The 14,080-nt window shown below is 40.0% G+C and overlaps 1 protein-coding gene across 5 annotated transcripts in view; it reads left to right on the top strand.

Annotated features, from left to right (window-relative positions):
* The first annotated feature begins 880 nt into the window (after positions 1 to 880).
* The window catches only part of OTUD7B (OTU deubiquitinase 7B), a 64,347-nt gene continuing 51,147 nt past the window's right edge, over positions 881 to 14,080 (top strand). For all 5 annotated transcript variants that reach the window (XM_066268077.1, XM_066268080.1, XM_066268082.1 and 2 more), the window contains exon 1: positions 881 to 1,191. The gene's annotated coding sequence lies outside the window, so the exon portion shown is untranslated. The remainder of the gene's footprint in view (positions 1,192 to 14,080) is intronic.

Raw genomic sequence — 14,080 nt, forward strand, 5'->3', positions numbered from 1 at the left:
TTGAAAGTCCACATTCTCCTAGTATTTATTTATTCATTCAACAAATATGGAAGGTCTGCTATGTGCCAGGGAAGCTTATGTTCTCATAGCCATAGCTCATTGTAACTCACATACTACATATGTGAGTTCTGCCTTATAATAGTTTCATGCATTTTACTTAGGTGTAAGATCCTTGACATGTGAAATTACGTCTTGTTCATTTCTGTGTCCCCAATATTAATGAGCAGAGTACCTTGCACATAGTAGGGACTCAATAAATATTTGTTCAATTGAATTATGCTGTAATGCTGTTAAAAGACATTACTAAAAAAGTTCTACTGTAACTTCTCTTAATTGTGCTAACAAGCTGTCAGTTGTCAATAAAGTATCGTCATTATGCAAATTAACAGGTATTGGGTATTTATACTGAAGGGTGTGTTTACTTTTGAGTTAAGGAGTGTACAACTGGGGGGAGACTGTTCTGGTAGAAGCGTTGTTAATTTTTCTCTGGCCACTCTAGAATGATTGGGACTTCTCATTCTAGAGACTCTACCTAGCATTTCAGTCTTCTCGTTCGAGTCTTTTCATCCCTCTTACTTTTTAAGAATTACTCTGCTACTTTCTGCTTCTTCCCAAAGTTCTGTAGCCAGCTGAGTCCATTGCAAAGTCGCAGGAGTCCACCCTGACCCCTCCAGCTGCGGTTCAGGAACTCTCAACCCCGGGGCTTTCAGAACACTGGCCAGGAATACCCCGGGTCACGCGCAGGGTAAGCGTCAAACTGACCGCAGCGGAGGAAAGCGGGGCTGAGGGTGGGGCGGGGCGGGGCGGTGCTGAAGGCGGGGCGGGAAGGGGCTGGAAGAGGCTCGGGGGCGGCCTGGGTGCCACTACCAACCCGCTCCGGCCGGAAACTAGCGCTTGTTTCCGGCCGGACGACCGAGAACCACCGATCCTGAACCAACCTCCCGAGTCGGAGCGGCGACCGGTTGTGGAATAGGCAAAAAGCCACTGTGGGAGTCCAGTCCGGATCGGACCCGCCCTACTCCAGCTCCTGATCCGGTGCTGAGCAACAGCCGCGGGCGCAGTCTCCGCCGCCGCCTCCACCGCCGTCGGGGGAGGGGCGGCCGGACCCCGGGTCACAGCAGAGGAATGAGGAGAGGCGGCCGGGCCCTGCGCTCCACCCCGGCCTAGGGCCTTGCCTGGGGAGCCGAGAGGGTAACGGAGCCCCCCGCCCTGGCACCCTCCCCCTTCCGCCCCCGCCCCTCTCGCCTCTTCAGTCTCCCAAACTCTGACCCTCTGATCTCCACTGACCCCCTTCTCCTTTCCGATTCTATTTTACCCGGAGCCAGCGCCTCTCGGCACCCCTCCTCGCCCTGACGGCCCACTTGCTTCGTCCCGGCCTCATCCCTTTCACCTGCGTCCCGCGGTGCCGGCCTCCTCCCCGGTTCCTGGCCTCCAGAGTGTGCTGGGCAGTTTGGATCATCCCCCTAGACTTTCGGGGAGGGATGGTGGAGGTTTAAGGTAGTTAGGAGTGCAGACTACTGCCTCACAGTAGGATAAAGTTCATTGTAAAGTCTCAATATAAAAGTAAAATGAACAGACAACAAGCTTGTTTTCCCCTATCGATAGCCAAACTGATGTGCGTCCAGTAATGGAGGAAGGGAGCGAGAAAATTTGAGTGTGTGCGAGAGTTTAGAAAGAGATTCTAGGGCAGGCCTATGAACTTCAGAAAAAAGCAAAGTTGCCATGAACCGATGGAAACTTTAGAAGCTGATGAGGAGTAAGCCGCGGGCTGCGTGATCTCACTCCTCTTCTCTTAATTACTAGGTTAACGGTGTGACTCCGGTTGGGATGGAATGGGATTTGTTTACTGGGCTGGCATATTTTTAGCTTCTCGGCTCACAAGGACCAACGCTTTCAGACTCTCCCTCCCTCCCTCCCCCTATCTTTTCCACTCTCTTTCTCATCCTCTCCCTCTCTGTCTAGGTAGTCTTTCTAACATAGGTGGCTCCTCTGGGCACAATACAGATATAAATACTGAAAGAACGTGACTGGTGAAAGTTTACTTAAGGGATTCTCATGAATGCAAAAGCAGGAATTAGTGGGACTTTGACCCATATTTTCCTAATCTTCTTATAAGTACGTGTTTAAAATGCTTTTTAGAAAATCACAAGCTGGTAATTTTTCAGTCTTTGTCTAATCATACTGTTTATTTAGGAGATCTTTGAGCAGGTTGGACTCCTTTGTCTTTCAGAACCTATTTCTAAGGTAGGAAAGGACAAAGCAGAAGAGGTAGTAGTAAGGCTAGTCCAAAAAGGTAGCTAACTAATCCCAAAACTGTATTATATAACTTAAAAAATTTCCTTGCTAGTGAGATTGCATTCCTGATGGGGTGGAGAAGACTACAGGGACTTAAGTCAGGTGGCTAAGGAGAATCAGACTTGTAATTAAACATTTGCTCTGCATAATTTACAAATGAATACTTTATAGGCAAACAATTGTCCTCATTGTTTTTGGAGCAGTTCATTGAAAGTTTAGTAACCATGCTGCTGTGATAGACTATTGATATTTTGAAGGCTGCACCGAACTGTGATATTGTTGATCAGGAATCTGAATACTGGTCTGTTATAATTTCCACTAGCTACCCTGCATGCCTCAGAGCACCTCCCTGAGTAAGTGGCCGGTTACTATGTACTTAGGGTTTGGAAATGAATACAAATATTAGCTCATGCTAGAAATAATTGAGAAGGTAAATATGCTGAAAAGATATTCCAAAACTGAAATAGGTTATTAAAAAAATTTTTTTCCCCATTTTAGATTACCACCTTTCTGCTGATAATTATCCATTAACATGAATAATTTAGAATTGAGCAGATATATATCCACTTTGGACATTACGCATTCAAGCAGGAAGGAAAGATGGAAGGAAGACAGTTTCCAAACTTTTACTAATTTTTTGTTGCCTGATTTGACTTGCCCCCTTCATTTAATGCCAAAGACTCCCTTGTGGAAGAAAAAAAAAAAAAAAGGAAAAAGTAACCCTTTGCCAAATGGAGGACTGTCTGCTGATTTGTATAAGACAGGCTAACCAGTATGAATGCTGATTGTTAGTTGGACTTGGTGGAGTTATGTCACCAACAGCTTAGACATTTTCCTATACCTTTATTTAGTCTCATTCTTTTGGGACACCTATTAAAAAAACTTTAATTTGGAGGGTAAAAGGTAATTTTTAAAAATCTCACACACCGTCTCAGTGTCTGGTGACAATCATTCTTCCAATTTGTGAGTTGGTTTAGTGTCAATATTAGTGATGATATCTGGTAAATTCTATTTATATCTGTATTTAGCAACTTTAGTTGAACTACATATATTCTGTGGGACTGGAGGTAAGGATTGAAGGGATTTAATAAACCTAGGATTAAGTGTTGGATAGCCCAGTAGCCCACCACTATTCCCAGTTCTCAGACAGCTTTGTTTGGAATTTTGAGATTCAATGTATATAAACAAGTGAATTAAGATGGAATAACTCAGTATTAAAAATAAATTCTCAGGTTATTATGGGGGACACTGAATAACACTTGTTAAAGTTTTAGAACTCCTGAATGCCTTGAGTATGCTAAGGATGCTGGCAGAGGACATCATAAGGGATAAGGGAACGCCCCTTCTTACTGTAAACATTCACCCCATCAAGGGGAAAACCCGGAACAATGCTTTTTTTTTTTTAATTTTATTTTTTTAATGGGGCGACATCAATAAATCAGGATACATATATTCAAAGATAACAAGTCCAGGTTATCTTGTCGTTCAATTATGTTGCATACCCATCACCCAGAGTCAGATTGTCCTCTGTCACCTTCTATCTAGTTTACTTTGTGCCCCTCCCCCTCCCCCTTTCCCTCTCCCTTTCCCCCCTCTCCCCCCAACCACCACACTCTTATCAATGTCTCTTAGTTTCACTTTTATGTCCCACCTACGTATGGAATAATGCAGTTCCTGGTTTTTTCTGATTTACTTATTTCGCTTCGTATCATGTTATCAAGATCCCACCATTTTGCTGTAAATGATCCGATGTCATCATTTCTTATGGCTGAGTAGTATTCCATAGTGTATTATGTGCCACATCTTCTTTATCCAGTCATCTATTGACGGGCTTTTTGGTTGTTTCTATGTCCTGGCCACTGTAAACAATGCTGCAATAAACATGGAGCTGCATGTGTCTTTACGTATCAATGTTTCTGAGTTTTTGGGGTATATACCCAGTAGAGGGATTGCTGGGTCATAAGGTAGTTCTATTTTCAGTTTTTTGAGGAACCACCATACTTTCTTCCATAATGGTTGTACTATTTTACATTCCCACCAACAGTGGATGAGGGTTCCTTTTTCTCCACAGCCTCTCCAACATTTGCTATTACCTGTCTTGCTAATAATAGCTAATCGAACAGGTGTGAGGTGGTATCTCATTGCTGTTTTGATTTGCATTTCTCTAATAACTAAAGAAGATGAACATCTTTTCATATATCTGTTGGCCATTTGTATTTCTTCCTGGGAGAAGTGTCTGTTCATATCCTCTTCCCATTTTTTTATGGGATTGTTTGTTTGTTTGTTGTTGAGTTTTATGAGTTCTTTGTATATTTTGGATATTAGGCCCTTATCTGAGCTGTTTGAAAATATCATTTCCCATTTAGTTGGCTTTCTGTTTATTTTGTTATCAGTTACTCTTGCTGAGCAAAAACTTCTTAGTCTGATGTAGTCCCATTCATTAATTTTTGCCTTCACTTCTCTTGCCATTGGAGTCAAGTTCATAAAATGCTCTTTAAAACCCAGGTCCATGAGTTGAGTACCTCTGTCTTCTTCTATGTACTTAATTGTTTCAGGTCTTATGTTTAGATCTTTGATCTATTTTGAGTTAATTTTAGTACAGGGGGACAAACTGTAGTCCAGTTTCATTCTTTTGCATGTGGCTTTCCAGTTTTCCCAGCACCATTTATTGAAGAGGCTTTCTTTTCTCCATTGTATGTTGTTGGCCCCTTTATCAAAAATTATTTGACTACATATATGTGGTTTTATTTCTGGACTTTCTATTCTGTTCCATTGGTCTGAGTGTCTATTTTTCTGCCAATACCATGCTATTTTGATTGTTGTGGCCCTATAATAGAGTTTGAAGTCAGGTAGTGTAATGCCCCCAGCTTCATTCTTTTTCTTTAGGATTGCTTTGGCTATTCTGGGTTTTTTATAGTTCCATATAAATCTGATGATTTTTTGCTCTATTTCTTTAAAAAATGTCATTGGAAGTTTGATGGGAATTGCATTAAATTTGTATATTGCTTTGGGTAATATAGCCATCTTGATTATATTTATTCTTCCTAACCAAGAACAAGGTATATTCTTCCATCTCATTATATCTTTTTCGATTTTCCTTAACAATGGTTTATAGTTTTCATTATATAAGTCCTTTACATTCTTTGTTATGTTTATTCCTAAGTATTTTATTTTTTTTGTTGCAATCGTGAAGGGGATTATTCTTTTGAGTTCGTTCTCAATTGTTTCATTGTTGGCATATAGAAAGGCTATTGACTTCTGTATGTTAATTTTGTATCCTGCGACCTTACTGTATTGGCTTATTGTTTCTAGTAGTCTTTTTGTGGATTCTTTGGAGTTTTCGATGTATAGGATCATATCATCTGCAAAAAGGGATACCTTTACTTCTTCTTTTCCGATATGGATGCCTTTTATTTCTTTGTCTTGTCTGATTGCTCTGGCTAGAACCTCTAGTACCACATTAAATAAGAGTGGAGAGAGTGGACAACCCTGTCTTGTTCCTGATTTAAGGGGGAAAGCCTTCAGTTTAGTGCCATTTAATATGATGTTAGCTGATGGTTTATCATATATGGCCTTTATCATGTTGAGATATTTTCCTTCTATACCTATACCCATTTTGTTGAGAGTCTTAAACATAAAATTGTGTTGTATTTTATCGAAAGCCTTTTCTGCGTCTATTGATAAGATCATGTGCGGAACAATGCTTTGATGGGTGACTTCAGTGGTATCTTTCCTATGGGAATGTGGGCACTGTGGAATGGCAGACTGCAATCTTCCCAATAGGCCCTGATAAATTTAGATAATTAAAATTGGTGTAACTGGAATGAAGTTGCAGGCAGTTTTATCATAAATGCTGAACTCAGTTAATTTTATAATATGATAGAAGGAAGGAGTTGATTTTCTTTTTCTTCTTTCTTTCTTTCCCTTCTCTTCTTTCTCTTTCTTTCTTTCTTTCTTTCTCCCCTCCCCCTCCCTCCCTCCTTCCCTTTCCTTTCCCTCCCTTCCCTTTCCTTTCCTTTCCTTCCCTTCCCTTTCCTTCCCTTCCCTCTCCTTCTTTCCTTCCTTCCTTCCTTCCTTCTTTCCTTCCTTCCTTCCTTCCTTCCTTCCTTCCTTCCTTCCTTCCTTCCTTCCTTCCTCTCTCCCTCCCTTCCTCCCTCCCTCCCTCCCTCCTTCCCTCTCTCCTTTCCTTCCTTCCTTCCTTCCTTCCTTCCTTCCTTCCTTCCTTCCTTCCTTCCTTCCTTCCTTCCATTTTTCTTTCCTTTTCTAGAAGTCTTTACTGGATAATGATTGGACATTCGGGTGGGTAAAGCAGAGTTTTCATGCTCCAGTGACAGGCTTTGGGAAGACAGAAAAGGTGAAAAGACAGATATTTTTGCTCTTGGGACAAAAATAGGACAGGGCAGGGTTGGGGAATGTGATATATAATAAATGAGAAGGCAGAGTGTTATAAGCTTTAACATTTAGGAAACTATAGAAACAAAACCAAATTTAATGTGCTACAAATGCAGTATGTAAAATCTAGAAAACTTGAAGTAACAATGTGAGCATGAGATGAATTAGGCAATGTTTCTGAATCAGTAAGATTTGAAATGGACTTGGGAGGCAATGGATTAGTCATAAAGAGGCATGGGCTATAGTGTTAGATGAAACTTGGTTCAGATCTTGTTTAAGGTTTATGCTCTCTGACTTGGATGCTCTATTTTTACCTATAAAATATGTGAGCATTCAAGTAAGTGTTAGGAGGAAAAGAAAAGGTCTTCAAGCAGAAAATATAGAATGTGCAGAGTGGACTGATGGGATGAGTAACTAAGTTATGTTTGTCCGGGGAATAAGTGAGAGTGACTGGAGAGTGTGGGTTGGTCAAGTCATGGGTAGAGCAAGCAGGAGGGTGGAGGGGACTCAATGGCTCGACTCTGTGGTGTGTTGATGGAAGGGTCAATAGAGTCATTGTAGCTCCTTGAACAAAGGATGGATTTAATAAGAAGTATTGAGCCCTCTGGTCCAGGAACTCAGGGACAAAGACTCAGGCAGGCATCGGTACATTGTGACTCCTTTGCTTCTCTTCTGGATGATCCTAGCTTAGAGTGATTAGCCAAGAGACATAAGGTTCCTTGTAGAAGTTCTTGTATTCATACACCTTACTCACTATGCTGAACTCTGCTTCTGTCTGTTTCATATTGTACCGACCTGTGGGAAAGTCTCAAGATTATGGCTGAATTCTCCTCAAGAGCTTATGGTAAGGACAGTATCATGTTTTAAGTATATTTAACTTCCCCTGCTATGGTAGGGAGCAATAGTAGGTAATAAAGAAATTTCTTGGTTTGAAAAGCATTATTTTTAGAACTTTAAAAAAAATTTTCTTTATTCATTTTAGAGAGAAGGATAGAGAAAGAGAGAGAGAAGGGGGGAGGAGCAGGAAGCATCAATTCCCATATGTGCCTTGACCAGGCAGGTCCTGGGTTTCGAACTGGCGACCTCAGTGTTTCTAGGTTGATACTTTATCCACTGCGTCACCACAGGTCAGGCTGAAAAGCATTATTTTTAAACCAGATTTATGTTCATATTTTGGGGAATCGTTGATGTTGAAATGAATTTGCATTTCTCACCCTTCACCTGATGGTGAAGAAAATGCACTGATGGTGAAGAACAGTCAAATCTTTTGCCTCAGCAATCCATAAAATGAACAACTCATTTGTGGATAGTTAAGACTAGACTGCATGTGTTAATGAAGAACAGTTTCTTTCCAAAATCTGTGTGGGTCCAATGTGGCTTCTAAGGCTCTTTGCCTTATGTCTAAGAGCGATTGATAGGTGATGCTATGTTGTAGCCAGAGTGAGTCTCCACTCACAGTATTTGGAGGAATCTTATTGTGATATGTTGCATAGTTAAAGATTAAGGTGGCCTTTTCAAAAGACTTGGGCTTTGTAGAGGCTTTTCCAGATGTCAGTTCCCTGAAAATCTGTCAGATTTCTCTAGAAGCAAACTAGTTTGAAAATATGGCCAATTTAATAAAAGGAATAAGTAGTGTCCACATTTAAGAATAAACAATCACACAGTTCTTTCAACCTTGTTCTTTCAGTCAGTTTACTTTCCTTCATTCCTGCCCCCCCTATCATTACTAAACTAGATGCTTGTGATGTCATGAGCACAGTATTATTATTTACCTCTTTGAGTCAGGAGATTGTATTTAATAGTATCTCTGAGCTGGAAATCAGAGGTGGAAATTTCAGCAATCTTAATTTAGTATAGTTCAGGATTATTTTCAGCTGTATTTTTTAGGATTGTGGTTTATCCTTTTATTTGCCTGAAGAAATATTTCTGGATAAGTGAAATTACTAAACCATTATTTTTAGTGACCTGCTCTGAGTTTAGTTTTATGCTCATTGCTGTGGAGGATTAGGTTAAAAGGTTTGTGCTCTTGAAGAATTTACACTGTAGTTGGGAGTAAGGAGAATAGGAAGGAATGAACCTATTGAGCCTCTGTTATGCCACACAAATAAAATTTTAAATATTTTATTTTTAACTTTATTCAGTTGTTTTTTTTTTTATAGAGAGACAGAGAGAGAGAGAGAGAGAGAGAGAAGGGAGAGGAGCAGGAAGCATCAACTCTCATATGTGCCTTGGCCAGGCAAGTCCAGGGTTTTGAACTGGCGACCTCAGCGTTCCCAGGTCGACACTTTATCCACTGCGCCACCACAGGTCAGGCAAAATTTTAAAATGTGAAATTATATTATCGATTGCATAGTACAATACACTTCATATCATAGGTATTTTGGGAGAAGAATACTCGAGTAGTTGAGTGATGTCACAGGAATTGTAACTGATTCCAGAAATTAAAAAATAAATAAAATTATATTAGGTACAAGGGTTGGATGAAGGACATAACAACAAAAGTACTGATTTTGCAGCTGAGAGGGATTAAGTAAAGCCAGGAGTAGGGATGTAGGTGGGGTACTCTCAGGGCAGTGATGAGACTGAGGAGCAGCAGTGCAGACCAGTGACACGGGTTTTGAGGCTGGCTTGGGGCTGTGTTTATAAAGGGTCTTAAAAGCCAGGCTTATACGTTCAGATTTTAAATGATAGAAAATTGTGAACCACTGAGAGTTTTTGATTAGGATAGTAATATGATGATAGTGGGGAACAAGGCTGGCTTGGAGGGAAGGGAGATTGGCACCTCAGGTGTGTGAAGTGATGCGCTAGCGTTGTGTGGAGAGTTGGAATAAGGAGAGGAAAGAGGGAAAAAGTGTGAAGAAAAACTGAAATCATGAAGATGGGGTGTGGAAGATGAAGGAGAGTGATCAGTCAAGTAAGACTAAAACATTTTAAGAGTTTCTGAGACATTGACTGAAATAAAGTTAGGAAGTTTTAGGAAACTATGAAGAGTTCAATCTGAGGTGTGTCGGATTTATTTAAAGTGACAATGAAACGTCCATGTGAAAGCTGTTCCAGTTGTTAGAGAAGAGTCTAAAGCTGGCTAGAGGTGGGGTTGCTACATTGGGAGTGTGGGTGTGCAGTTTAGCACAAAGATGTACCTGTAGCCAAGGGAATGAATGAGCTCTCCGAAGACTAGAGTTTAAGGAAAGAACAGAAGGCCAAAGATGGTGGTGCTGATAAATAACTATTCTCTAGTCTTCAGGCCAGATTATTTCTTCTTTTCTGTTTTCTGTTCCTCTATTCCCTGCTCCATCAAATACCCCTTAAATGAGTGGTCTTCTTGCAAGCACTGTCTTAGGCACTGAGGAAACGGATGAATCAGACAAGGTCTCTGCCTATAAGGAGAGTATGGATCTAGTGAGAGGAGACAGATGTGTAATTATCTGGGTGGATTGAAGGGTTATAGATGCTGTACTAAAAGTATGTAGTGGGGACAGAGGGGCCTGCAGTTGGGCATGCAGAAGTTGGGAAGTGTCTCCCGGAAGGGATGACATTTGTGCTGAATCTTGCAAGATGAGTTAAGGATATACCCTACAGGCGACAGGGAGAAGTAGACTATAGGCTGAGAAAACAGCATGAACAAAAGCTTAAAGAAGCAAAACAGCCAGACTTCTTCAAGTAATTTTTAAGTAATTCTTGTGGCTGGAGGGCAGGATAGGAAGGCAGGGGATGAGGCTGAGAATGTAGGTAATGCTGATCATGGACAACTTTATCTTGTGCTGGAGTAAATGATGAACCACATTGGGTGCTAAAGTAAATTTCATGTTCTAGAAAGATTATTTTGTCAGTGGTGTCTAGGGTGGATTGGAGAGGAACAAGATGAAGGCTTTTAAAATGACTTTATTCTCAACAGTTCCATATTTGTTGTTGAGTGAACTGTGGAACAAGAGAACTGGAGAGACTGTTAAGCTTTCGTAGTCTCCCTTGTTCATATTCAAATGCAATGTCTGAGGTTTACTCAGGATCACAGAACTAGTTTAGTGATAGTTTGGTCTGGAATTCAATCTTTAGTGTCTGTAATGCGGTGATTAATAAATATTAGGTCACCTCTCTTAATTCCTTCACAGCCCCATTCTAGTGTTTGTTACATTCTGCCACACTGCATTGTGTCAGAAGACAGAGATTTATGTCATTCCATTCCATTTTACCAGTTCAAAGTGAACAATGGTATTTCCCCAGGTCTGGCTGAGGAAGAGCTGCTGTGAGAATGCCTCGGGGATTAGGGGTTTTTGACCTCAGGCAGTTGGGTGCCCTGGAGTGGAATGATGAGGATGTTAGGATTATTCAGCTGCAATGGTTCAGATGTAGGATAATTAAGGTATTTGTTTTCTTGAGTGTGCAGATATTTATTTCTCCCATTAAGTTCCTTTCAAGTTGTTTTCTTTTAAACTTAGTTTTAAGTTATGCTGGTGAAATTGGTAAAAGATACAAATTGGGCACTGACAAAAACAATATCTAAGAAAAACAAGATATGTCATATTTGGATTCTAAATCTTTCCTATATTTTTAATTCCATTGGATTTTTGTTAGGGAAAGTGATTGGGTTTAAAGTGCTAAGTTAGTTTGAATTTTGTGTTTTAGTCATTTTTGCTGGAGAAGCACCCCAAAACAGGACAGAGGACATCTCTGAGGTCCTTCAGTTCCCCTGGGGAAAGATGGGATACAAGGGGATGTGTAAGGATGGATATGTTCCATTGATAAGTTTGGGATACAAGGGGATGTGTAAGGATGGATATGTTCCATTGATAAGTTTTTCTCAAAACTTAACTCTGTCATGATTTCTTTACTCTTTTTTTCTGGGCACTGTTAGCATCTTCAGAAGAGGGCCTTGGTTGGAAACTGTCCACTTTAGCGGAGCTGCCAATTCTTAATTCTTTCTCAAGTGGGCAAGGGTACATTTTGTTTTTGTTTGTGTTTGGAGGAGAGGAGGAGAGATAGGAGGCACAGAATAGCTACTCACAGTGAGTCTTTGTCTGAATTCCTATGTAACTGGAAGTTTCCTTGGCTTTGTTTTGGGGACATGTGACTTGGTTACGTGGCATTTATGTTATGTGGGAAGGTGGTTCTCAGTGCCCTCAGATGTCTGATATAGGATGGCAATGACAACCTCTTGTGCATTGTCAGCTCCGCCCCACTCTGTGATAGGTGCCTTTGTGCACGATGTGGGAGGGAGAGGAAGGGTCCTCCCTCAGTCTAAAACTGAACTAATCAAGTGTTCCCTTAAACGCTTAAGAAAACCATCCTGCTGCTCATTATTATTTTATGTTAATCACTCCACCATTCCAGTCACTTTCTTAATTCAAACATTTTGGATAATGAAATATTTTAAATACTATTTAGAAAAGTTCAGGGAAAAATCCCTAACACAATTTTGAGCCAACAACCCAAGTTTAATGGATATTGACATTTTGTCATATTTAAATGCCTTGCTCACTTTAAGGTATAAAATGGTAGGTATAGCTAAAGCCCTGTTCTGCATCCTTTCTTCCTTCCTCTTTTTCAGGAAATGCCTACTGTCCTGATTTGCTATGTATCGTTCCATTTCGTGTTATATACCTTTCTTTATTTTTTAAAACATATATATATATATATACACAAAACATATAGTTTTGTTTTGAAATCTTACAATAATAGACTCAAATACCGTATACTGTATTTCCCCGTGTATAAGACGCACTCCCCGCACCATTTGGGGTCTAAAAACTGGGTGCGTCTTATACAGCGGTTGTAGAAGTGTGGCATTTCAAATGCCATAGATGGAACTGAGGACAAGGCAATATATGAAGACAGTGATTCATCATCGGACACAGATGATGACAAGCTAATGGATGGGAGTTTTGACAGTGATAGTTGTATGAATTTTGTGATGAATAAAACTTGAGTTCAATAACTTTATGTAATAATTTTTTTTTCAAATTTTGGGTCCTGAAATTAAGGTGCTGCTTATTCATGGGGAAATACAGTATATCTTTTTGTATCTTTTCTCCATTGTTTTTCATATGTGTCTACATGTAGTTCTGGTTCATTTTCTCTACTAATCTTTAAACCTGTTTCCTCCATTGCTCTCCCTGCTTGGCCTTTTAAAAAACCCTACCCATCAAAGTTCCAATTTAAATCATATCTTCCATGGAAACTTTCCTGAGTTTTTTTTCTCTTAATGGTATGATCTTTCCCTTTTCTGAATTCTATCACTTTATTGGTGCTTGTCTGGTGATAGTTGTATACAGTATTCCTGTATTTTAGTTTATTTGTGCCTTTCCTGTGCCTCTTCTATTCCACTATACTCCCTGGAAAGCAGATAAATGATCTCTTTTATCTGTGTATCTCTCATGAGGCTTGCCACAATAATTTACACATAAAAGACATTTTGTACTCATTAGCAACTAAATGGTTAATGAATAAAAAAATTAAGACAGTCCTTTGTGATGGTTAACTGTTAGTTTAATTATGAGCATTATAGTGGCCCCCAAGAAAAATAAAGCTTAAAAAGAAACTTTCATGCTGAGAATTATATAAAAATGCATATAAATGGTGAGAGCAGTCAAGCCTAACTTCCAGAAGGAGATGACAGCAAATATTCCCTGCGAAATGAAGTGGGAATTGATCACTGATCTTATCCCAACAAGGAAGCTCCTGGGAATTGCTCCTGATGACATTTGAGGCAATGTGCTCTTATGGCCAGACTCTTTTCACTGGCTATCAAATTCTGCTGTTGTCATCAAGGTCTTGACACCTTCCCTGGAGATGGGATGTTGGTGTTGAGAAAAAACAGCCTGTTTGTTCACCTAATGAACACTGCTGAGAACCAGGGGTTGACCCCTAAAGAAGAAAGCCCTAGTATACACATATATATGAATATACTACATACATATATTTTAATGACATTCCTTTTTATTAACAAGACCAGATTGTAACTGAGCAGAGTAATTTGAAGCTATTAATTCTCCAATGGATAGTCCCAAAATAACATGATTTTGGCCTCACAGAAGCTTTTCCCTTCTCTGCCAAGCAGAAATTAAATATTTAGTTGAAATATACAAAACCACAATTTTGTAGGTGAAAGCAGTCAAATATCAGCAGTTGTATGTATATGGCTCAACCTAACACGTTAAGGCCTGGATTTCCTGTTGGGGTTCTGAAGAACATCATGAACCTTTTTGAAGTGGATAATACCAAATCCTTCTGTAATTCTGAAGTGCATTTCTGAAGTTTTAATTTGCAGCTGACCTTTGGTAGTTGTGTTGAGCTCACATTTTTGGTCAGAAGTTTTGTTTCCTAGCATGCATTTAGTATACCGTCTTTTTCACTCCATAAGATGCATTTTCCCCCCCTAAAAGTGGAGGGGAATATG

The sequence above is a fragment of the Saccopteryx bilineata genome, chromosome 3, assembly GCF_036850765.1.
Source record: "Saccopteryx bilineata isolate mSacBil1 chromosome 3, mSacBil1_pri_phased_curated, whole genome shotgun sequence".
Classification (NCBI taxonomy): Eukaryota; Metazoa; Chordata; class Mammalia; order Chiroptera; family Emballonuridae; genus Saccopteryx; species Saccopteryx bilineata.